Raw genomic sequence first — 27780 nt, forward strand, 5'->3', positions numbered from 1 at the left:
GTCAAGTTACCGAAGACGTAGGATGCGAGTGCTGTTCAGAAATGAACAGATTAGCGCAGGACAGATATTCTTGGCTGGTGCATCGGGCCAGTCAGAAGACTGAGGACTCAAAACAAAAGACTTTCATACGAAAGACCTTGGTGGAGACCTGCATCAAACCGATCTTTCATCTGATGGATATAATAGAAACACTGTTCCACAGCATCTCGAAAAGTTTTTGTAAAATTTGAGTATGTTCCATCTTCATAGATTTCAATAGGCATTGAATCAATAAAATTATAAGAACTGATACATTTAACGTCTCTTGTTTCTCTTCTGAGTGTTAGATACTGTTTCTTCCGATTTGAAGAGCAATTCGTATTTTTCCACGAGTGCCAAAAACATTCAGCGGGTTTGTTTGTCTACTTTTATTTGAGCACAAACAGCACAATCCATGTTACTCGACTCTGGTCTTATTTCCATCTATTTAATAATGCAGAAGATTCTGTGACACAGAATATTCAACGCTTCGAGAGTACAGAGTGCAGAGGGCGATGCGATATCAAAATTATGATAATCAGCGCTTTATCACGAGAATGCTTTGATGCTACCGGGAAGCTGTAGGTATGTTTCTGCTGTAGGTATGTTTCTGAAAAGGCAGGTAGCGGCGAAGACTTCATCCAGTATGAAAATCAAACACACACACCCCGACGTCCACCACCAGAGAAATATAATAAAGGACTTTATTGTAGTGTACCAAGAAACACTTAATATTCCCTGGTAGGTGTTTGTCTGGAGACCGATTGTACAATGGTATGAAGAAGTGCGCACTGGAGAATACCATAATGAGTCTCCGTCATTTTCTACTGTTTTACTTGTTGTGAAACATTTCGGTATATTTTGGGCCAACTATGTAAATATTACGAGTTCTACACATCTAAGTGCTGTATAATATATTAAAAGCATTTAGAGCATATAGTTATTTCTTCAGTTATAGGATTTATGTTGGGTACAGTTTTGTACATTGCTAGCGAACCAGGCAATGTTTTGCAATTGCTAAACATGTGTTGTAAATACATATACGTCCTGAATTCTTTGCCCCTCCCTTTCTGTCCATTTTCTATTTCCCTTCTCTCTCTGAACATCCCCTCCTCCCCCATCTCTCCGTCGATAACCTCCACCCCTCTCTCTCTCTGTCCGTTCAAACAGTTCAGACGGCTCTAGCACTATGGGACTTACCATCTGAGGTCATCAGTCCCCTAGACTATGAACTACTTAAACCTAATTAACCTAAGGACATCACGCACACCCATGCCCCAGGCAGGATTCAAAAAATGGTTCAAATGGCTCTGAGCACTATGGGACTCAACTGCTGTGGTCATCAGTCCCCTAGAACTTAGAACTACTTAAACCTAACTAACCTAAGGACATCACACACATCCATGCCCGAGGCAGGATTCGAACCTGCGACCGTAGCAGTCGCACGATTCCGGACTGCGCGCCTAGAACCGCGAGACCACCGCGGCCGGCCAGGCAGGATTCGATCCTGCAACCGTAGCAGCCGCGTGGTTCCGGACTGAAGGGCCTAGAACCGCTCGACCACAGCGGCCGGCTCTCTGTCCGTCTCTTCCTCCCCTTTCTTTATGTCCACTTCCATCTCAATGTTCAGTAACTCCGTACACCTCCTCATTCCACAATGTCTCTGTGCATAACTTTGTCCCCCCTCTCTGTGTGAATCTCCTCCTCCCAACTTTATTCTTCCATTTATATATGAATGTTCTGTAGCGAATAATGTAGAAGTTTGAAGTAAATCTGTCGAGATTTTTCGTGATTTGTGATAACAACGTTTCCCTTTATATATGACATACTTATTTATATATGTGATACATTTTAAAACAAATGCGGTCTATGTCCGTCCGAATATTCATTAGAGTGTAATGTAAAAATTGAATGTAAATCGGACAAGAAATTTTTGAGATTTGGGGTAACAACGCTTCACAATGCTTCCCCTTTATGTATTGCGTGTATATGTACATAATGCATATGTTACAAATATTTATAGCCTGTGTCCGGCCTAATGTTACAGTAGGGTCTAAAAATTTGAAGCAAATGTTTCAAGTACTGTTTGATATTTGTGGTAACTACACTTCCTGTTTATACATTGCATATGTATGTACGTGTTAATTTATATTACAATAATACATAGCCCTTGGATGTCCTAACGTTCATTAGAGTATTGTGTAAAAATTTGTAGTAAATGGGTCAACAACTTTTCGAGATTTTCGGGTAAAACATTTCCCCTTACACGCATCGGTATTTATGTATTATGTATGTAACTATCAAACTAATATTTTATGTTATGAAATCACGTGCCAGCAGAAATGCTAAGCCGGAGAAATATCGATTGAGCTGTTCTCAACTGATGATCTTTCATACATGCAGCAACTGACTTTTATTTATATAGATTTAAACTAGTTGTACGAGGTGTGGACCATTAAGCCATACTTTGTCGGCAGTGCACCATCTTGTACTATAGACTATTAAACAAAACGTTGAGAAGATTTTCTTGATTGTTACTACTTTAAATTTCGATAGAATATTTTTTTACGTACATAACCATGTTGTACGCTGGAATACTTTTTCACATTTGAAAAGTTTCCACAGCATTTTTTTTAATTTCCGAAGAAGGCTTTTGCAACAGACAAAACGTGACTGCTGCTATTTAGGAACGGACTCAGAAATTGTATGAAGTTTCTGTCACAAAGCTGGCTAGAGAGGAGGTCTGAAAAGTGTTCCAAGGTGCAGTACTCACTCCTGCTATGGATTGTAAAATCGACCAGTTAAAAATGATACCGATATTTTAGTTCTGAATAACCGGTATTTTTCGGCACTTATTTGGTCTCGATTATAACAGGACTTTTTTTCCCCAGTACATCAATTTGTCATAGCAGAGGCACTAAGACTTCTGGTTTTTCATCAAAACTTTTTTTTAACGAGTAATACTGGTTCGTGAAATTTCCATTCCTTTGAAATATTGGGTTACTAAACAAAATGGGAAAGGGATAAGTGTTATTAAATAACGTCGACAGCTATAAACGAACAACACACACATGGCATAAGAATCTGTACAGTATTGCTGAGACAGTAATGTACCTGCTGTCCTTTACTACCCAGAAGGAGTGATCCTTCCCTTTTTCGGATGTTGAGTGGAAGATGAATGCCTCGATCGTCATTTGTAGCTGAACAACATTTATCATTGGTAGGTAGTTCTGTGCCTACTGAAAGGTTCATATCGCTTTTCAATGCTATTGATTTAGATTAAAGTTGTCGATATAGATACCAGCACAATATAGAACGAGTATTTATGAACAGACTGAACAATAAATATTGGCATTGGATTAATTCATCACAAAAGTATAACTATCGACATGTAAATGTTCCTGGTAAATGTTCTATTTTGTCTACTATCTAAATTGTTGATTTTTAGTTTTGGCAGAAGAAAGTGAATAGTACTCAAATTCTTGTTAAAAAGTAAATATATCTGACTGCAAAATGGGTTTTTCATTCGGAATAATTAAAGAAAAAGAACGTTCCAAATTTTACTAAACAGCTCATTATCCGTGTGCTATTTCTATGAAATGATAAACAGAAATGAAATTATTGCAACAGTAATAAAACAAAAACTTCACGAATCATTGACAGCTTGTAATAAAAATTGAAAGTAACTAATCTGCTGCCAATGTCCATCTAAGAAGCCTTTATCTGCTTTAGTTCTAGGAATCGACAGAGTATCACGAAGAACTGAGTTCTGAAACTTTAGTTTTCATTCTTTTTGCACTGGCAATTCGTAATGTCCAAATAGTGGTATGATCCACGACTGCAGCATTATTTCTAAGCAGTATTTTTAAAAATTAGAATCAGTAGGAGAATACTAGTACTAATTTTTCCTAATATTGAATCTCCTTATTAGTTTTCGAGAAAAGCAGCTAACAGTGGACGGGCGAAGTTTTCTTTCATTTACGGAATTTATTTGATATTTTGATTCTACATATCTTGAAACGAATAATGCAAAAGCCTGAGGTAGTCTTAAAATTTTTCGAACTTCATTATATGACTACGTTTATTACTGCAAATAATAGCAATAAAAAAACTGAAAATCGATTGTTTCGAAAACTGGCTATTCCGAGCTGTTTTAACAGTCAGGCTAAGTTGGCGATGACAGAAACAGACACAGCTGCTAACAGGTTGTTTCACCAATAACCGCCAACCCTACTTATCGAATTCTGCCAAAGTTTCGTGCGACGTTGCGAATAAACGGAGCAAGGATTACAGTTACGTATCCCGAAATTCCGACCAAGAGGCTAAAACGTGAGGACAGCACGTGTTTGAAGCTGAACTTCAAATGGGCTCAACATAGATAAGAATATAAAAGCCTTTAGTGCAAACGAAATAAAATAGAACATCATAGAATTAAACCCTAAAAATGTCTGAAAGGCTTCACCAGGTCAGTAAGAAGCAAGGAAGGAAGATTAGGCTTTAGCATACCGTAGCAATCGCGATTATTAGAGGCAGAAGACAGACTCAGAATGTTTCAAGGATGGGGAAGGAAATCGGGCGTGCTGTTTCATAGGAAACATCGCTCCATTTGTCTGGAGTAATCACAGGAAACGTAAATCTGGGTAGCCGAACGCAGGCCTGAGCCGTCGTCATCTCGAATGGGAGCCCAGTGTGATAACCACTGCTCCACCTCGCTCGGTGTTCAATAGGAATTGCAGAATGTGTCACCTGTGCCTGTTTTCCTTGGATCCGTATCGGAAGCAGTCATTCAGTCACTGTTTTAGCTAATATCAGTCCCACCGAACGTTAACATGATTTCCGTCGAAGACATGTAGAACGAAAGTGTTTCCAGGCAATATACACAACATTTATTTGTGTATATGACTGCATGCCAGCCATTCACAGATTACGAAACCCCTTGTCAGCTTAAACATTACAAAAGTAAAACATCAAGCCTTTGGCAGCACTCATGTCACCAGTGAAATATACACATACACTCCTGGAAATGGAAAAAAGAACACATTGACACCGGTGTGTCAGACCCACCATACTTGCTCCGGACACTGCGAGAGGGCTGTACAAGCAATGATCACACGCACGGCACAGCGGACACACCAGGAACCGCGGTGTTGGCCGTCGAATGGCGCTAGCTGCGCAGCATTTGTGCACCGCCGCCGTCAGTGTCACCCAGTTTGCCGTGGCATACGGAGCTCCATCGCAGTCTTTAACACTGGTAGCATGCCGCGACAGCGTGGACGTGAACCGTTATGTGCAGTTGACGGACTTTGAGCGAGGGCGTATAGTGGGCATGCGGGAGGCCGGGTGGACGTACCGCCGAATTGCTCAACACGTGGGGCGTGAGGTCTCCACAGTACATCGATGTTGTCGCCAGTGGTCGGCGGAAGGTGCACGTGCCCGTCGACCTGGGACCGGACCGCAGCGACGCACGGATGCACGCCAAGACCGTAGGATCCTACGCAGTGCCGTAGGGGACCGCACCGCCACTTCCCAGCAAATTAGGGACACTGTTGCTCCTGGGGTATTGGCGAGGACCATTCGCAACCGTCTCCATGAAGCTGGGCTACGGTCCCGCACACCGTTAGGCCGTCTTCCGCTCACGCCCCAACATCGTGCAGCCCGCCTCCAGTGGTGTCGCGACAGGCGTGAATGGAGGGACGAATGGAGACGTGTCGTCTTCAGCGATGAGAGTCGCTTCTGCCTTGGTGCCAATGATGGTCGTATGCGTGTTTGGCACCGTGCAGGTGAGCGCCACAATCAGGACTGCATACGACCGAGGCACACAGGGCCAACACCCGGCATCATGGTGTGGGGAGCGATCTCCTACACTGGCCGTACACCACTGGTGATCGTCGAGGGGACACTGAATAGTGCACGGTACATCCAAACCGTCATCGAACCCATCGTTCTACCATTCCTAGACCGGCAAGGGAACTTGCTGTTCCAACAGGACAATGCACGTCCGCATGTATCCCGTGCCACCCAACGTGCTCTAGAAGGTGTAAGTCAACTACCCTGGCCAGCAAGATCTCCGGATCTGTCCCCCATTGAGCATGTTTGGGACTGGATGAAGCGTCGTCTCACGCGGTCTGCAAGTCCAGCACGAACGCTGGTCCAACTGAGGCGCCAGGTGGAAATGGCATGGCAAGGCGTTCCACAGGACTACATCCAGCATCTCTACGATCGTCTCCATGGGAGAATAGCAGCCTGCATTGCTGCGAAAGGTGGATATACACTGTACTAGTGTCGACATTGTGCATGCTCTGTTGCCTGTGTCTATGTGCCTGTGGTTCTGTCAGTGTGATCATGTGATGTATCTGACCCCAGGAATGTGTCAATAAAGTTTCCCCTTCCTGGGACAATGAATTCACGGTGTTCTTATTTCAATTTCCAGGAGTGTATTTAAAACAGAAAACATTTTCGACTTGTTTATCCGACATACTGTTAGCATTTAATTAAAAATTTGTCTGTGGACTTGAAGTTGTTCCAAAGAAATTATTCCAGTTTTGAACTAATGTGGTTTGTTAATTTTTTGCATAAAATATATTTAGTTAAAGCTTTTTCTGTAATGACGCCTACGTGAAAATAACGTAATCGATATTTGTGGCCCAGTACGATAATATTTGCATCAGAAAATGAAAATAATGGCTGAGATACTTTAATATTTTGATACAAGCATAAACTAAATAAGTTACCTCATTAATATCTGATCTAGAAGAGCCGTAATTACTAAAAATAACTCTACCGACCGTAAAGGCGGACAACATTAGGGTAAGATCGTAATTAAGAAACATTCAGTGCATTGAAACAAGCGTTCAGTTCATAGTGCTGTGGAATGTGGGAAAAAACCGCAAATTGGCATTCATAAGAAGAAGAACAACACCAAAAATGCAACAGGAGCGTAGTATGTAAGAAACTGTCCACGCATCCTGCCACTGATAATTCCTTGCAAAAAATAAAGGCGAAACGCGTATGGCACTAAAATTGTGTTTTATTCAGTTGCTGTCAGACGGTCCAAGAGTAAAAGTTATCAATATCCAAATTGCTCTTTAGTTTGGGATACGCATCACGTAGAACTGATTCTGTAAACAGAGAAGCTCCAAAGAAGAGAGCCCGTTTCTTTGTAGGTTATTTCTTAAATGCGAAAGTGTCATCAACATCTTGGGCCAACTCCAGTGGCAGATGCTGCATGAAAGGCGTTGCGCGTCTCCGTGTTTTTACCCGTAACTTTCTGAGAGAGAACGTTCCTAGAAAAGTCAGTCAAAATATTTCTTCCTTCTAAGTATATCACGCAAAAAGAACTCGAATGTAAAATTAGAAACATTCAAGGTTACAAGGAAGCTTACCAACGATTGTTCTCTTCGAAGACCAATCGCGACTGGAACAGGAAATAGAGGAGATGAAACAGCCTCCGACAAAATCCTTAATGAGGCTAGCGCAACAGGCCACCCCGTATATGTCCAGTATGAATCAACATACCTAGGTGCAGTTTTGACAAGTTATAGCGGAACATATGGCGAATTTCCTGACATTCGCAAGCAAATTTTATCGTTTATAGTCGTCTAATTCCAACATAAAGTTTCTTTCCTTCTTCTAAACGCACTCTAGTATCTCGAGTTCCTGATATATGCTGCTGATGAAGTAACTGGAAGACATTTCACAGGGCATAATGCGGTCAGTGTGGTACCAACGTGAAAGATGTCTATCTCATTTCGCACACATCATGACAGACCCTTTGAAGAGAACATGGGAAGGAGCCAGAACGGTCGTTCGGGAAACACAAAATGGTCTCCACACTCGCAAAACTTAACTCTTGTATACCTTTATCCGCGGCGTAAGTTAAAGCAAAAGGTCTGTTACGAAAAACCGACGACTCCCGAAGGTATGAAGAGGCTTATAACACGAGCCTCCTCTCTGTTAGTTCCAGATGAAATACAGCGCCGGTCGGAGTTTTCGTGCGGTTCTAGGCGCTGCAGTCTGGAACCGCGTGACCGCTACGGTCGTAGGTTCGAATCCTGCCTCGGGCATGGATGTGTGTGATGTCCTTAGTTAGGTATAAGCAGTTCTTAGTTCTAGCGGACTGCTGACCTCAGATATTAAGTCCCATAGTGCTCAGAGCCATTTGAACAATTTTTTTGAAATACAGCACGCAGTGTTGTTTCCCCAGAAGCATTTCACCGCGTGTAGCCATGCTCAAGGTCTACATTTTGAGAACTAGCTATGATAGTCATTATAATAAACCCACGAACAGCATCTGAGTTACGTGCTTGCTCACAACTGGTATAACAGGTCAGACTTTTGTGGAACCTCTTATCCTGACGATGGGATTGTGGTTTGCGGCGCTGTTACCTTGATACTGATTAACGAAGTCCCATAAATGTTATGTCCTTGAAATTATCTTTGAAGATTCTTTCAAATAAAGCAGAAAGAAACGAAATCAGTGTTGTAATTTGGCGACTACAAACGATAAAAATTACCTGTAAACATCTGAAAATTCGCCATAATGTCCGGTATAACCTGACGAAAACTACTTCTCAGTGTATTCATTCAATGTGGATATATTTGCGTCACCTGTGTTAACTGGCTCACCCTGTATGTTTCCGTATTGGATGATCATTCTGCCTTGCTAGACACATGTTATTCACTAACTATTGTATGTATGGAAGTCACACATATAACGTACATTTCAAGCTAACTAGTTGTGTAAGAGTTTAAAAGGCTATCCTACGTTTGTGACATTCTACTAAATAATATTGTTCAGATGTACTGAGAAAAAGCAGAAGCAACTTTGTATTTCATATATGAAAACACGTTGGTACTGGAGAGAAACCCTGCGTATTTACCACCACTGAACAGCTGTAAAAACCATTTAAAAATGTTATGAAGTGTTTGTTGGATGTTGTAATACATCTACAAGTATACACGAGTTCAAATTCAGGAGCCTTCGATGTAATGTCGCATACGCTGTATGACAACTGGCTCGGTGTAAGGCGCTGCAGTCATGGACTGTGCGACTGGTCCTGGCGGAGGTTCGAGTCCTCCCTCTGGCATGTGTGTGTGTGTGCTTGTCCTTAGGATAATTTAGGTTAAGTAGTGTGTAAGCTTAGGGACTGATGACCTTAGCAGTTAAGTCCCATTGTATTTCACACACATTTGAACATTTTTTTTGACAACTTCCTGCTTCAGGAAACCTAACTATTGGTGACAAATATATATTGAGGTAGGGCTATAACAGTTCGAGTCACAGTCTATTAACTGTAAGTTTAGTGACTGCGAGAAATCGCCAAGGAGTGCGGACTCGATTGTGGCGAAGTATGGTTGTGGTGGGGGGAGTTACGCCTCCCTCTCGCAGTACAGGCTTCTATGAAAGCAGAATTCCTGTACGCAGGCTTAAATATTATATGTAACCAAAACCGAAATCGTCGTATGTGCTGATTTGCTTAATCAAGATCCTTACTGCAACAGTTACGTACATTTTGCACTACGAGAATGAGTACAGTACAGCAAAGTGACATAGCAGGCGACAATGACTACATCACATTGTACTATCATGTGGGTAGCGTTAGCTGAAGCCAAAAACAAACGGCTAACGGCATAAGCCTTTCGACTTCTATCGACTTCTAGCAGTTCTGAGCTAGGGAGCTGATCGACCAACTTAAGGTTAACACGCCAAATAAATGTGAATATAAAGTAGTGTCGCTTGAACTGGACGTGTTGATCAATTTCAGTCTGCTCATAGGATCGTTAATTCCTCAAGTTCCTAACCATGAATACGAAAAGAAAATATACAAATATAAAAGCATTCTACTAAGTGTGAAATGGGTTAAGGGAAACCATGGAAGTAGTTCCTTCAGTTTCTACTAAAACTAGAAAAGAAAAGTGGCATTCCTTGGCTGCGTTTTGTTAGTTGAGCGAGTGGAGGGTGGATATAAAAGAAACACTAGATTTAGTTTCGGAGTAATCATTTTGCTGTTGAGCACAGGGTTTTTACACAGTGCAGAGGGCGTTTCTAACGCGTCTTTCATATGAGTTTCCTGACTTCGTTCCAAGTTGCCACTAAGAGGACCAGCGCGCCTGGATGCGACGTTTTGATTTAAATTTAAAGCCGCTACTCATCCGGCTGTCCTAACTTTATAAGAGCACTTCTCCAAGACAGAGGTCGCTAAATCAGAAAGGCCGGACGTTGTTGAGACTCCTTAACTCCGATAGCAATTCTCCTTGCCCTTTGTAGCAGACTGTGAATTTTATGAATTCAAAGAAAACATGTTCGGAAAATTCCAGTTGCAGGATAAAAGAAATTTCACTTCCGATGGCTTCGGTATCCGCTTCAGAGCACGGAGACCACACAGGCCTGCAGAAAAATTATTTCTGTCGGCTGCAAGAGATATTTTTACTGAATTATATGTTTTAGAATGCGCTAATTTCAGAAGTGATGTCCATTTTCTCTATCACATAAGGTTTTTTTGCAAATTCAAACACAAAAAATTGGTAAAGGTGCTCGTTTATTCAAAATTATAAAACATAATATTTTTTTGCAACCAATGAAACATTATTTTGAGACATATAGTAACAGTATTACACTTATTCATGTTTTTTATGAAACATTTTCTCCTTTTCCTTGATACGTCACCGAGTCCTTTTCTGATTTCCATCTCTAGTTCACCGCTTAAGCATCCCACAGTAGTCAGAAAACATAGTGACATTCCATCTTTCTTGGTACCGTCTTTAGATATCACGGATATTCTGGTGAAACCCCTCCCCCTGTTCTTCACCGTAAACTCCCGGGGTTTCAGGAAAACTGTCTATGTGGGAGTTTAAAAAATGGACCTTCAAGCTCATCTTGCAGCCTTGAGCTTCGAATGCTGCTAGCATCCATTGAACAATGGTTTTGTAGTCAGGATCCTTAGTATTTCCCAAAAACCTTCGCGCTACAATCCTTGAACACACTCAAGCTTCTTTTTCCTTCTCATTCATACTTTCCACAAAGAGGGCGTCATTTAAAAGTTTTCTTATATCGGGGCCAGTGAAAACTCCCTTTTTCAACTTTGCTTCTGACAGATTGGAGAATTTTGTACATAGATATTTAAAACAGTCCCCATCCTTTTGCAGCGATTTTACACATTGCTTCATCAACCCCAATTTGATATGGAGAGGGAACAACAAAGCTTTTTCTGGTGGTACCAAAGTAGTATTGATAACATTTTTCTCTCAAGGTTTTTAAACTTTCTCAGGGTGGCCAATCACTTTTACTCCAGTGCTGTTCTCTGGCTCTACTATCCCACAAGCATAAGATGCATGGGTATTTAGTACACCCTTCCTGCTGACCCAAAAGCATTGTGAGAATTTTGAAGTCCCCACAAACCATCCGTTGATGGTCCTGATATTGATTTTTTCCACGATAATGGCCAAATCGTCATAGTTTTCGTCCATATGCACAGAAGGTCCCATCAGAAGCGATGCAGATTTATTTCGATTGTGCTATAATACTACTTTAAGTCTAGGTTTGGATGAATCAATGAATAGGCGCCATTCAGATGAGTCATACTGCATATCAAATCAATGCATGAATCCTTCCACATCATTGGAAAAAACTAAATTTCCTTCTTTTGAGAAAAACTTGGTAAATTCTTTTTCTCTGTATTTGTACCATGAAAATGAGGTGCCAGATGATAAAAGGCCTTTATTTTTTAGTCTGGAACCTAACAGTTCGGCTGCATATTTTGAAAGACCTAAATCTCTTACTAGAACATTGAGCTCACTTTCAGAAAATAGTTGAGGCCTTTCATCTTTGTCTGAAGAAAATTCTGAGCTTCATTCGCCCAGAGGAGGTAATGTAACTTCGTCCTCCAACTCACTCAGATATTCATCCAAACTGCAAGGTGGCTGGGGATAGGTATTTCAGAGCTATGGGGCACTGGACGTATAGTTGAGTCAAGGTTAGGATAACTTATGCTTCTTTTGTTTTTTTGAATTGAATCCCTTTACGTCAACTGAACAGAAGTAGCAATCAGTGGTACGGTTTTTCTGCTCACGCCACATCATAGGAATTGCAAATCGAAATGCATTTTTCTTAACCTTAAACCACAAACGAAGATCTTCACACCTTCTACACAACTTACGTGGGGACCATGGTTTATCTTCATCACCAAGTTTTAATTTAAAGTAAGCAAAATATACTTTCCTCATAAAATCACTTATGTTTCTCTGTTGACATTAAATAGTGTATTCACCACAGATATAACAAAAACTGTTTGCAGAAATCACGCAACCTCTTGTAGCCATGACTAGACAGAAACAACAGTACTGTTCACTTGAATAGCAATATGTCTACTGAGAGTTTCTCTTCATTTCATGCGAGATACAAATCGTCATTTGACTAGTCGCAACACGATAAAACTGAACAATAAGATTGTTTGTATTTGCTTCTGGCTCCCAGGAGTTCACGGTAAAAACTTCAAGTGGTAACAAATAATAGTTAACATTGTAAATTTTTTTAATTTTAAATTTATGTAACCAATTATAATTGATATAATTTTTAATAATTATTAAGTTAAAAAAAACACATAGGTTTATTACTAATGAACATAAATACTGAAATATACATAAAAACCTATGGGATAGAAGTTTTTGAAAATTTTTCCTGTGTTTGGGAGGTCAAAATCTATAAGAAAACGTTCAAAAATCCTATGCAGTTTTTTAGTCGCAGACCTGTGCTATTATTAGCGCTGCTCTCACTGTTAATGGCAAAACTCCTTAGACGTAACAGACATCTAAGAACGGGCAAAAAGTTGAAGTACACACATAAAAAAAAGTGGAATTTAGTATGCCTTTTTGAAACTCGTTACGTTGACACATGGTGGTTCGTTTATACTGGCATCTCTGGAAACCGAATCCGACACACGGAGTTACCTCGCTAGACTCGTAGTCCAATTCTCTGAGAGAAAACTTGGGCAGATTTTGCACAGTAAGTCTTTCTTTGTATTCTTCACAGTATCGCGGAAGTTGCAGCTTAACAACGATTATATCGTTTTCGTCAATTAGATGTTTATTGTGTACAGTTTGCTTCTTAAATCACGCTACGTTTGCCATTATGTGTCTCTTGTAATTAGTACTACACCAACTTTCTCAACGTTAACAATTTGCTTGATTTTCCACCACTTTACCGTTAGCATTGACACTCGATTCTTATTTTCTCTGTCAACAAATTTAACAATGTTAACAACAAGCTGTGGCGACTGCTCACATAGGCGTTTTCTGGGATTACTTTCCTTGCATGCGCTGAGAGACGACAGCTCGCGTCGCTCTGAAATGATCCCTGGCTGTACTTAGTCACGGGACCAAGTTACTGCCTGCTACGGTCTAGTCCACGGTTAACTTTGTGGAGTAATGAATGGATGTGGCTGTGGAAGATTTCCTATCAGTTGACCCCACGTCACGGTCATGGCGAATGATGCAAATTTCTCCTCAGAGTCACCGAATAATGGACCAGATTTGTGAGTTTCACTTGCCAACTTATTTTTCTGCTCAAATAATAAAACTGTTCTACTTCTATATGTAAAAAAGTACCACGATATTTGTCTTGAGAACGTCTTCATTCTACCACATGACTCTCAGGCCTCACCACTACCAAAAGACTATTTGATTTCCTTAGCACATTTACTGCTGGATCCTTGTTATTAGCACACGTGGGCTAGCTTTGATCAGTAGCTTATTCGCGACACGGTGTTGTCTTTAGTTCCCAAATGTGCCGCCGAAACTAGTCGTTTGATAGAATAAAAACATTCTCCAGAAACAGCTCGTATATGGCATCAGCTGAAGTGCCTCTGTAAGGGTTTGTTTTATACAGGAAATTGTAATTTTGGTAATATTTTGGACGTCACGCGGAAAAGTAAAGTTGCAATTGCTTCTGAGTAACAGTAGGCAACATCTTTGCCGAAGAGGTTGCTCTGCGAGAGACTGTCGTAGAACCTTTGCTTGTGAGTGGAGTGTGCAGTCTTGGAGGGAGGGAGAGAGGGACGGTAGAGAGAGAGAGAGAGAGAGAGAGAGAGAGAGAGAGAGAGAGAGAGAGAGACCGACCCGTGCTGTGTGCCAGCAATAGTTTTCTTATATTATTTTTAATTTATGGAGAGATATTTTGTAAATTCTTTCAGAAGACTTCAAAACGTACTGAAATAGCTCATTTGGCGAGACATCCAATTGTAGTAATTAATTTAATCAGGTATTCAGAATTGGAGATTTTCATGATGCAGCGGCAATAATTTGGAGATAGCAGCAGGACAGAATTTATTCATTGCAAAAACAGGTTGACTACTTATAATTTACCTATGATACAATTAACATTTCAACAGTGACTTACTTTTTAGACAGGGCATTTCTGGTAATTATTTATATTCCATATTTTTCTTGCACTCAGATTGCTTGTATTATTGCTAACAGGACAGTTTTCTTAAATTGAACGGAACAGGCTGTACTCTAACCATGAGCGTTCCAGAACACCATTTAATGTTTCATTTCTGATTAACTTATGCACTGGTGATCACTTTTCAAGAATTACGAAATTACTTACGAGTTGAAATGCGAGTTTAACTGTTTCCTTATCACGAGTTTACCTTCACATTACCAGACAGACAAAATACCATGAAATATAAATATACTTTCCCATACAACAAAAATTAATTAGCCAATTTCACCTCATCCATCCAGTTAGACAGACATTCATAAATTGATCTAATTATTTTACTAGGTTACTTAAAAGTGTAAAGTTACACATTATTATAACAGGTGAAATAGCTTTTATTGAACGCTGCATTACACTTCAAAGTGTCGCAGAAACATAACACTGGTCTTAAACTAAGTGACTAAGGTTCTGTAAACAATCGACGACATCCAGAAAGTTCAAAGAAGAGCAGCACGTTTTGTATTGTCTCGAAATAGGGGAGAGAGTGTCACGGGCACGATACGGGATGGACACCACTAAAACAAAGGCTATTTTGCGGCGTAATCGTCTCACGAAATTCCAGTCACCAACTTTCTCCTACAAATTCGAAAATATTTTGTTGACGCCGATCTACATATGGAGAAACGATCGTGATGATAAAATAAGGGAAATAAGAGCTCGCACGAATAGATATAGGTGTTAGTTCGTTGCGCGTGCTGTACGAGATTGGAGCAATAGAGAATTATGTAGGTGGTTCGATGAATCCTGTGCCATGCACTTAAATGTGATTTGCAGAGTATCCATACAGACTTAGATGTAAATGTTCAGTAGTCTTTTCTGAGGAGACCTGTACAGTGTGTACCCTTGTCCACATAAGTGAAATATGGAGGATAAACAGTTCAGGAAATAAGAGAATAAAGGTTTTCAAATATGGTGCTACAGGAGAATTCTGAAGATTAGATGGATAAATCGGAAAACTATCGAGTAGTTACTGATTCAAGGAGTAGTTAATTAGGTAATGTTCAAATGTGTGTGAAATCTTACAGGACTTAACTGCTAAGGTCATCAGTCCCTAAGCTTACACACTACTTAACCTAAATTGTCCTTGGGACAAACACACACACACCCACGCCCGAAGGAGGACTCGAACCTCCACCGGGACCAACCGCACAGACCATGAATGCAGCGCCCCTAGACCGCTCGGCTAAATTAGGTAATGAAGAGAGTAAAAATTGTAAAGAGTGACCAATGCTTGATTACGGTAACCAGCCTGGAGTGGCTGCAGGTTGTAATAGTTACGTAAGATAAAGGAATTGAACAGGCTGGAATAGCGTGGAGAGTTGAATCAAAAGAGTATTCGGGATGACGACCACAACAGTTGATCTTGACTTTTGAGATTTTAAACCAATAAAAACAATCGGCGTAAATTCACAAAACAAAAGAGAGGGGCTCATGGACCGGAATGTCCCTTCTCTTAGGCGCTCCATTTCATTTTAATGCAGCCTCCGCTTTGCTGCGATTCGTGGCGTGGAGCACAGCGGCAAGGAAACCTACAGTTTGAGACGGAGGCCATTGCTCACGGGTGAAGACGCTACTTGTTCAGAAATAAATGCCCTGTCGTCGCGTCTCGTGTCGAGTCTGGCGGCCGGCTGAGAGACTCGGTGGCAGCGACACGTGTGGCCCTGGCCTTCGCTGCCGCCGGCTGCGACTTGTGTTCCGGCGCCATTGATCGCCGCCAAGAGCAGCGATTCAATCAGGGCGGCTGCTGCCAGGTTCGCTGCTCACCTGACTCTTCCGCCCGGACGCACCAAAAAGTGGAGAGAGACGTCGGCGGGAGGGAAAGAAATGGCGCTGCCGCCGAACACCGCCACACGACGCCTCAAAAGCCCTGCCTCGAGGCGACAGAGATGCTCAGCGGTCTTACCTCTGGTACCCTGCGGAAACGTCATATCCTCTGCAGAGACGACGCTTCCATGCGCTGTACGGTTCAACAGGATCCACTCGATTTTATTACCTGCATTGCACAGCGAGATCTTCTAAGGAATGACATGACACACTTCCTTTCAGGATAAGCATACTGGATATTCGTGCCATAAAAGAGAGACTGAAACGAACGGAAAACTTAATAGTACTCTGTGAAAGGCGCTTCCAGTAGAGGATTTCATTGGCTAAACATATTTCCTTTATACACCGAAGAGCCAAAGAAACTTGTACGCCTGCCTAATGTCGTGTAGGGCCCCCGCGAGCACGCTGAAGCGTCGCAGCGCGGCGTGTCATGGACTCCACAAATTTATGAAGTTGTGCTGGAGGGAACTTGTAACACTCCCGGGAGTAGAAATGGGTGCGAGGTACCTTTTAAACTGACTTCTCGTTTCGTGACCGTTGTTTTACTTGACCGTGCGCCCTGTCCACACCACGTACCTGATAATCCCGCGGCGGTCGTACTGTTCTGCTCCACACTGCTGTTCGCTTGCCTGGAATTATCTATCGAAATATGCAAGCGGGGCTAGGGGAGGCACTCAACGTTGAAACTCAACACTGTCCTATGTCTGGTATGAACATCTATATTCTGAGACGATATGGAAATCACAGGTTGCACTGTTTACACTCTAAGTCGTAAATGTTTATCCCAACTAACAATCTTTATGATTAACAGCCCAAAAAGATCATTCGTACGAGCGTACGCGTAACCGACACGACGCTGGTGGTTGTTGATGACGCGGAAGCCGAATGATCTAACGAAAGTTCTTACGCTCGTCACACATACAGATACCTGGTAATAGTCCTCCTTGTCACTAGTAATGATATAGCACTGTTCGTAAAGCTAATTTTTCAGTTCTCAGTTCTCACTTATACGAGCGTGCGCGTAACCGTTGCGGCGCGGCTGATTGTTGATAATGCGGAAACGCGATGATCGAACGCACGTCCTCACGCTCGCTACAAGACGATGGCACTTGAATGCACTCTTTTGTGGTAAATAGTATTACTGATTCACATTTGTTAATTCTTGGAGACCGAACTCGGCGCGGATGATCGATGCTATGCGACACGCAACGAGAGGAAACATAAATACGTTATCGACGGCACTGTTCATTTTCAATTACTTCTTGACGCACTTTCCTCTGAATCACCTCCATATTTCATCACTTTACTGTAACAGCACTTGTAGCAACACTTCAACCTGAATACTAAAAAAGCCTCTCACTTGCAGAGCTACACACTACACAACATAACAGTACCGTGTCCCGCGTTCGACTCAACTACAGACGCGGCTGCCCGCAAAGATACTCCACAACTAAGCCAGAGATACGAGAATACGCTTACAAACTGACACCACAAATCCTGCAGGGCTGTCCACAAATCCGTAAGAGTAGGATGGGGTGGAAATCTCTTCTGATCAGCACGTTGCAAGGTATTCCAGATATAAAACTTCCTGGCAGATTAAAACTGTGTGCCCGACAGAGACTCGAACTCAGGACCTTTGCCTTTCGCGGGCAAGTGCTCTACCATATGAGCTACCGAAGCACGACTCACGCCCGGTCCTCACAGCTTCACTTCTGCCAGTATCTCCCGAGTTCGAGTCTCGGTCCGGCACACAGTTTTAATCTGCCAGGAAGTTTCATATCAGCGCACACTCCGCTGCAGAGTGAAAATCTCACTCTATTCCAGATATGCTCAATAACGTTCATGACGGGGGAGTTTGGTGGCCAGCGGAAGTGTTTAAAATCAGAAGAGTGCTCCTGGAGCCACTCTGTAGCAATTCTTGACGTGTGGGGTGTCGCATTGTCTTCCTGAAATTGCCCTAGTCCGTCGGAATGCACAATGGACATGAATGGATGCAGGTGATCAGACAGGATGCTTAAGTACGTGTCACCTGTAAGATTAGTATTCAGACGTATCAGGAGTCCCATATCACCCCAAGTGTACACTTTCCACACCATTACAGAGTCTCCCCCAGCTGGAACAGTCCTCTGGTGACATACAGGGTCCATGGATTCACGAGGCTGTCTCCATTTCCATTTACGTGTATCCGCTCGACTCGTTCTACCGGGCAACATGTTTCCACTCATCAACAGTCCAGTGTTGGTGCTGACGGGCCAGGTGAGGCGTAAAGCTTTGTGTCATGCAGTCATCAGGGGTACATGAGTGGGCCTTCGTCTCTGGAAGTCCATATTGATGATGTTTCGTTGAATGGTTCGCACGCTGACACTTGTTGATGGCCCAGTATTGAAATCTACAACAATTTGGGGAAGGGTTGCACTTCCGTCACGTTAAACGATTCTCTTCTGTCATCGTTGTCCGCAGCTCGTGGTCGTGCGGTAGCGTTCTCGCTTCCCACGCCCGGGTTCCGGGTTCGATTCCCGGCGGGGTCAGGGATTTTCTCTGCCTCGTGATGACTGGGTGTTCTGTGATGTCCTTAGGTTAGTTAGGTTTAAGTAGTTCTAAGTTCTAGGGGACTAATGACCATAGATGTTAAGTCCCATAGTGCTCAGAGCCATTTGAACCATTTTTTTGTCATCGTTGGTCCCATTCTTGCAGGATCTTTTTGCGGCGGCAGCGATGACGGAGATTTGATGTTTTACCAGATTCTTGATACTCATGGTACGCTCGTGAAATTGTCGTACGGGAAAATCCCTACTTCATCGCTTCCTCGGAGATGCTGTGTCGCATCGCTCGTACACACCACTTTCAAACTAACTTGGATCTTGATAATCTGCCGATGCAGCAACAGTAACCGATCTAACAACTGCAACGGATACTTGTTGTCTTCAATAGGTGTTGCCGACCGCAGCACCGTATTCTGCCTGTTTACATGTCTCTGTATTTGAATATGTATGTCTATACTAGTTTCTTTGGCGCTTCAGTGTAACTGAAGTTCGTAAATTATGATATGTGTTTGTCGTAGTGGTCTTCGGTATGAAGGCTTTGTTTTTGCTAGTCTGCTCATTACGTCATTTTTGCTTCCTCAGTAACAGGTTACTCTGCTTCCAAGGTATCAGCATTCCTTCGCGTCTTTTGCTTTTTAATCACCATTTATGGTATTAAGATTATCGTTAATCAGATTTATGCTACTTCTCATTACTTTCCTCTTTTTTCGGTTTACTCTCATTTCGTATTCTGTTCTCATTAGACCGTTCATTACCTTCGAAATGTCCTGTAATTCCTCTTCATTTTCATTCAGGATAGCAATTTCATCGGCGAATAGTTTCATTGATAGCCTTTCGTCCTGAATTTTTATCCCACTTTGAATCGTTCTTTTATTTCTATCATTGCATCTTCGATGTATATATTGAACAGTAGGCGCAAAAGACTGCAACCTTTCCTCTCATCCTTTTTAATCCGAGCATTTAGTTCTTGGTCTTACATTCTTATTGTCCCCTCATGGTTATTGTAGATACTGTATAGCACTCATCATTCTCTACAGATTACTGCTATTTTTCTCAGAATTTCTGACAACTAGCAACACTTTATAATGTCTAACGTTTTTTACGGGCCGTCAGATACTGGGAAATTGTCTTTATTTTTCTTTAGTCTTGCTTCCATCATTAATCGCAACGTCAGAACTGTCTCTCCGGTATCTTTACCTTTCCGATAGCGAAACTGATCGTCATTTAACAGTTCCTCAATTTTCTTTCTGATATTATTTTTGTCTGCAACTTGGATGCTTGAGAAGTTAATCTGACTGTGTGATAGTTCTCGCTGTCCATGTTTTCTTCTTGATTGTAGGCATGAAGTTTTTCCGAAACCCTCGTGGTATGTTCATAGTCTCATTTATTCTACACACCAAGTTGAATAGCCATTTGGTATCCACTTCCCACAATGACTTAATAAATTCTGGTGGAATATTATCTATTCTCGACTGCAAGTGTTCCACAACTCTTTTAAACAGTGATTCTAAATCTGGTTCCTCAGTATATCCCATACTGCCTCATCCACTGTTACGTCACCGGACAAGTCCTTTCAGTGTAAAGGTTATCATTGTACTCTCTCTACCTATCCGCTCTCTCCCCTGCGTTTGACAGTGGAATTCCCGTTGCTCTCGTAATGTTGAAAGCCTTGCTTTTAATTTCACCGAGTGTTGTTTTGCATTCTCTACATGCAGAGTCAGTTCCTCAGATGGTCATTTCTCTTTCGGTTCCCTCTCATGTATTCTGCACTTTTTGTTTATTTCATTCCTAAGTGACTTGTATCTCTATATTCCTGTCCATCCCGGAATATTTTTGTACCTCCTTCGCTCGCCTATCAGATGAAGTATTTCTCCCGTTACCCAACATTTCTTCACAATTACTTTCTTTGCACCTATATTTGTCTGTCGAAGTAAGGTGATTGCCATTTTTAGTGACGTGCAGTCCTCTTCAACTGAACTGCCTACTATGGTGTTCATTATCACAGTATCTATAGCCTTAGAAAACTTTCCTCATTACCTCCGTATCCTACATCATTCCACATTTATAGTTCTGGACAGCTCTCTTGGGCTAAAGTGTACTCTTCTCATTACTGGATTGTGACCTGGGTCTGACCTCATATGCCGAAAGTCTTTGGCCACTATTGCTGATGATTTTTATTCAAAATTTAGGTACTGGCTGTGTTCGTATTCTAACCGTCACCACCCTCTTAAACCCAAAGTAGATTCATTAATTCTGAAGCACATTTAAATTTGGGGAGCTGGTCGCAGTTTCGCAGCACTCTCTGAAACAGTGACACACTGCAGAGAGAGGTAGCAACGGTAGAATTTGAATAAAGAGCTTTCATAGGAGCCATCTGTTATTGTTCTTCGTTGTTGTCGAAATCAGTACGCTCGCAATCTATGTCCATGCTAGATTCAGAAATGCAACCTCATATAAGGCTTAGGGGATGCTCGGCTTCAATTCCTTAAATAATGTGAACACTGGTTGATTTCTGCTGCCGAATAGATATATCTTTAGTTATTTCACTTCACAATACAATTAAGTTCAACATCGAAACTAACTCAACAAATACATAACTCGTACTCCATACGCTTACTGAATAAGAACAAAGATTTACCTACAACAATATCGATCCATTCATGAAAAACCATCTTTGGAACACACATTACAAAAATAAGTGCAAGTAATTGTTTATCAATGCCATTGTGATTACATAAAGTGTCAATGCATGTTGACGTTTATACATTTCATATAGCTATTTCGCAGTGGATTTCTGGGTTTTTAGTCTTTAACTTGGGAATCAGTTATTTCATACTATACAAGATTGTTCAGTGCATTTTATCTCACTATAATCAGTTATATTATAGTACGCAGTATCCAAAACGTTCTACTTATTTACAAACGCTAACCCTAGACTACCCCCTATAGCCATTACATCATCCAACTTTCGTCGGCTCCACATTTTATCCCCTTCCCACCACCACCCTCTGCATTACGAAATTGACGAGTCCATCGATGCCTCACGATGAGTCCAGTCTCTTTTCTCCCATTCGATTCGGTACCTAGTTAATTACCCGATCAATGAATTCACTACCAGTCAACTGTAGGACTACATTTACTACGCTTCTGTTGGCTTCTTCCCTTCACTGTTTACCGTCCAAGTTTAACTCTCGTATAAGACTACACTCCAGAATACTACCTTTAAACCAGACTTTCTGACAACTAAATTCATACCAGGTATTAACAAATTTCTGTTCTCTAACAAATATTTATCACTACATTGATAATAGTGATTTATTACGCTCTCTTCTTCGACCATCATCAGTTATTTTGCTTCTCAAATAACAAAACGCTTCTGATCTACTCATTTTAGTGTCCTATTTTATAATCTAATTCCCACAGCATCGTCTACATTGTTTCGACTACATTCCATCACTTTCTTTCACTTTTGTTGATTATCACCTTGTAACTTCTTTTCAAGACACTATTCATTTGGTTAAACTGCCTTTCCAGGGTCATTGCAATATTTGACAGATTTACAATGTCATCGACAAACTTTAAGGTTTTTATTTCTCTTCCGAAACTTTAATTCGCTTTCCATATTTATCTGCAGTTGCCTTGCCAGCTTGCTGAATACTACAGATTGAATAACATGGGTGATAACTTACAACTTTGTCTCATGGCCAACATACGCAAAACCATAGTAGTGTAAGTGTACATTTCGTTGAAAACTTACAGCGTACTCTAGAACTATGTTGTTTTTCCATTTATGACGTTGTTATTTACAATCGTGTACGTGTCTACACAATTCCCAGAGTCTACACCACTAATTTCAAAGGTCACCACCAACTGAATGAATATTTTAATTGTTACAAGTTAGTTACCAACTTAAAAGTCATATACAATATCTTGCAGCTAAATTCATTTTCAAGGTTGCTTATCACCTTTGAAAGATTAAAATACCAATTTAAGGTTGAAAGTTATTCGAAAAGTGTCTTTGAGAACTACCTAATCACATATTCGAATGTAAATAACGCGAGGATGATACTGTATTGCTATATTATATGCGACAAAATTCATTTACACAACTATTTGTTACATGAGTAGTGCATTTTTTGTCCCATTTACACTACAATAACTTCAGACACCTAATTGAAGTGCTGAAGAAGAACCTGTTTTTCGCTGTGTGTTTTAGCAGCTAAAATGCCACTGAAAAGGAAGTATATGTACTACTTCATCAATTTTTTCGATGTATCCTCTATTTAAATTTACTCAAATTACAGTCTGTGGATGTTCTATTAGCCATCTTCCGGCGTGAGTACACCACAGTTTTACTATAGGTGGCACTTAAAAAGCTTCTTTTGTGAATTCCATTTACAAATAAACCTGGGGCTGATATTGTGAGACCTAGTTGGTGTGGAGTGTCATTAAGACGCTGTCGCTTTGTATGGGATGGGAGTAAATAAAACTGTTTTGAGAAAGAAACTTGGCGAGATACTCTAGTCCAGTAATAGTATTCTTCTCAGACTCGAAATTTCCAAAACAGATTGCTGAGTGAATACTCATATGTATAAGAATTCGCGTTGAAAATGTTGCGGAAGAAGCTTCTAGTTCATATACCGGATCTCTCTCGCGCAGTGAATTGTTCTGGCTGGCTGCAAAAGAGAGCATGCCTCCGCTGTTCAGCATAAAAGGGAAATGCAGATCAATATCGCTAACGTTTATATATTGCAGGATACTACAGCAGATTCGAAGTTTGAACAGCAGAAGAACTTTTCCTCGAAGACTCAGTTCAAATACAAGATATATTAATCATTAAAATGCCCGCGTGCTATCTTTCCCCGTGCATCTTTGAACTAGTAGACACGCAGACTCGGTGTTACTGGTTTTCCTAAAGGTGATGGATACGTAACATTCATTTCATTTGAGACACGTCCACCTTAGGGAGGTAATTCTACTGGTGCCTGTCACTGCTAACTATACACTGTCACGTGCAGAGGGTGTCAGCTGTGACTACACATCGACCATTAACGTCAGTAATGATCACCAACCTCAACAGGTGCCAGAGGATCAACACTATCCTGGAACCTTCTAGAAATGATCTTGTAGCTCCTTGTCCCGTTGCATGGACAAAACGTAAGCCTTCAATCCTGGAGCTCTGTATGAAATATATACCAGAATGCGACAATGACTTAATGTTATTAAAAAATTAATTCCACACTTCAGGATCCCTTGCAGGATAAATTCTTATACCATTTTCAGAATTTTCTTGGTTTTAAGGAAAACTTAAAAGCTGAAATCGGGACTCATCTCACCAAGCCACAGTTTCCCAATAGTCTATGGTCCAACCGATATGATCATGTGCCATGAAGATGCTCTCCAGGCGATGTCGTGCTGCTAGTAAAGACACCCACGTCGGTCGTCTGCTCTCATAGCCCATTGACCCCAAATGTCACCGCACTAGCCTAACGGCTGCCTTCGTCGTACATCTCACATTCATTTCTTTTATTATTTAACTCATTGTTGCTTGTCTGTTAGCAATGACAACTTTACCCAAATGCCGCTGCTCTCGGTCATTAAGTGAATGCTGTCGGTCATTGCTTTGTCCGTGGTGAAAGGTAATGTATAAAATTTGGTATTCTCGCCACACTTTTACAGTGTGGACCTTGAAATATTGAATTACGTAACGATTTCGGAATCTGGAATGTGCCAGGCGTCTAGTTCCAACAACCATTCCCTGTTTAAAATCTGTTTATTCCCGTCGTGTGGTCATAATCACTTCGGGAAACTTTTTATGTGAATCACCTGACTACGAATGGCAGCTCCGCCAATGCACCGTCTTTTTATGCCTTGTGTTTGCGATACTACCGCCATCTGCATACGTAAGTACCGCTCTCCCATGACTTTCGTCACTTCCGTGTACATTAGTTACATGTAATAGTAACTACGTGCAGCCCGTTCTCTCAGGCACATATCCCAAAAGTTTCGAAAAGAAATAATGCAGTAGGTGGATAGATGCAAAAGGTTACTATTTACAAGCAGGTCTTCTAAATTCTGTTATTGGTATTATAAAATGGCCCACTAAAAATTTTCTCAGCCATAGCAAGCAGTTTAGTACGACCAATACTTCATTTCAATTTTTGAGGCGTTAGCTACGTAGTTTGAACTGTTAATATATATTAATTACATTAAATATTCGCTACTTTAAGACTTATACTGAGAAGGTTCAACATTATCTGGTCTTTCACGTTCACCGCTATTACAATAGAATACAATTTCCTTCGCACTTAATTTGGCACACTGGATATGTAGCCACCCACGACATTTGAGTAACTAGTCACTTGTTCCTCCTGGTCACCTTTGCAAATCTTGCAGAACCGGCTTGAAGACATTGCTATTTTGGGTTTCGCCAGTTTTAATTTTGCTAGACCAACTTCTGTGTTTCTCAGGTTCTTCGTCAAGAAAGAACCTCTTGTATTGACTACCGGTGATCTCGACGGCAGGCGATGCACCTCCGCTGCTTATTCTTTTTTGTGGAGTTTGGATACGGGAGATACACTACTGGCCATTAGAATTGCTACACCAAGAATAAATGCAGATGATAAACGGGTATTCGTTGAACAAACATATTATACTAGAACTGACATGTGATTACATTTTCACGCAATTTGGATGCATAGATCCTGAGAAACCAGTACCCACAACAACCACCTCTGGCCGTAATAACGGCCTTCATACCCCTGGGCAATGCGTCAAACAGAGCTTGGATGGCGTGTACAGGTACAGCTGCCCATGCAGCTTCAACACGATACCACAGTTCATCAAGAGTAGTGACTGGTGTATTGTGAGGAGCCAGTTGCTCGGCCACCATTGACCAGACGTTTTCAATTGGTGAGAGATCAGGAGAATGTGCTGGCCAGGGCAGCAGTCGAACATTTTCTGTATCCAGAATGCACGTACAGGACCTGCAACATGCGGTCGTGCATTATCCTGCTGAAATGTAGGGTTTCGCAGGGATCGAATGAAGGGTAGAGCCACGGGTCGTAACACATCTGAAATGTAACGTCCACTGTTCAAAGTGCCATCAATGCAAACAAGAGGTGACCGAGACGTGTAACCAATGGCACCTCATACAATCACTCCGGGTGATTTGCCAGTACGGCGATGACGAATACACGCTTCCAATGTGCGTTCACCGCGATGTCGCCAAACACGGATGCGACCATCATGATGCTGTAAACAGAACCTGGATTCATCCGAAAAAATTACGTTTTGCCATTCGTGCAATCAGGTTAGTCGTTGAATACACCATCGCAGGCGCTTCTGTCTGTGATGGAGCGTCAAGGGTGACCGCAGCCATGGTCTCCGATCTGATAGTCCGTGCTGCTGCAAACGTCCTCGAACTGTTCGTGCAAACGGTTGTTGTCTTGCAAACGCCCCCATCTGTTGACTCAGGGATCGAGACGTGGCTGCACAATCCGTTACAGCCATGCGGATAAGATGCCTGTCATCTCGACTGCTAGTGATACGAGGCCGTTGGGATCCAGCACGGCGTTCGTTATTACCCTCCTGAACCCACCGATTCCATATTTTGCCAACAGTCATTGGATCTCGACCAACGCGAGCAGCAATGTCGCGATAGCATAAACCGCAATCGGGATAGGCTACAATCCGACCTTTATCAAAGTCGGAAACGTGATGGTACGCATTTCTCCTCCTTACACGAGCCATCACAACAACGTTTCACCAGGCAACGCCGGTCAACTGCTGTTTGTTTATGAGAAATCGGTCGGAAACTTTCCTCATATCAGCACATTGTAGGTGTCGCCACCGGCGCCAACCTTGTATGAATGCTCGGAAAAGCTAATCATTTGCATATCACAGCATCTTCTTCCTGTCGGTTAAATTTCGCGTCTGTAGCACTTCATGTTCGTGGTGTAGCAACTTTAATGGCCAGTAGTGTATCTTGTGGGCCTACTAACATGCTTGTACTATAAGTTTGATTTGTGGCGGTTGAAGGATTCAGCAGTGCGTAACTTCCGTTAGTATGTTTCGAGTTACCTGAGATTTACTGACTTGCCTGTTCTCCCTCATTTCAAGCTTCTAATTTGATTTATTAACCACGATGTTCGAACGACGAAGATCTGTGTCCACTGGCAAGATTCCGATATCGAGAAAGCCACAGACAGCATTTAGTACCGACGCAGCCCTGCCATGACTCTGCTAACAGCTGGCCAATCCTCATGTGACCAATATTGCTGCTATAAAGGTTCACGCGAAACTATTTGTTGGCTGATTGATTCTAATAAGCTGTAAGTGGCTTAAAAATGCGACGTCTGGTGGCTGTAGTATATGAGTGGTGTGTGGAAGTAGGCCAAGTGTGAATGCACTATTATTCTCGCTAAACTAATATCAGATAACACATGTAGCACTAAAATTGTTAGATCAATTATAAAATCAAATCAGTTGTTCATACATGTATAGTGAACGTTATTTTAAAAGTAGCAGGTACAATATATATAAAAAAGTGGTTGTACAGTGTATAAGACGAAGCTATACTTTTTAAAATTACTTTTAAACTTACTTTCTATTGCATAGAATCTAGAGCGATTTCAAATTTTTCCCCATTATATTGGAAATTTGTGGTAAGTTTCCGTGTGACCAAACTGCCGAGGTCATCGGTCCCTAGGCTTAAACACTACATATCTAACTTAGACATACTTACGCTGAGAACAACACACACAGCCCGCCGGAGTGGCCGTGCGGTTCTAGGCGCTAGAGTCTGTTACCGAGCGACGGCTACGGTCGCAGGTTCGAATCCTGCCTTGGGCATGGATGTGTGTGCTGTCCTTAGGTTAGTTAGGTTTAATTAGTTCTAAG

This window comes from Schistocerca nitens, chromosome 2 (assembly GCF_023898315.1).
Source record: "Schistocerca nitens isolate TAMUIC-IGC-003100 chromosome 2, iqSchNite1.1, whole genome shotgun sequence".
NCBI lineage: Eukaryota > Metazoa > Arthropoda > Insecta > Orthoptera > Acrididae > Schistocerca > Schistocerca nitens.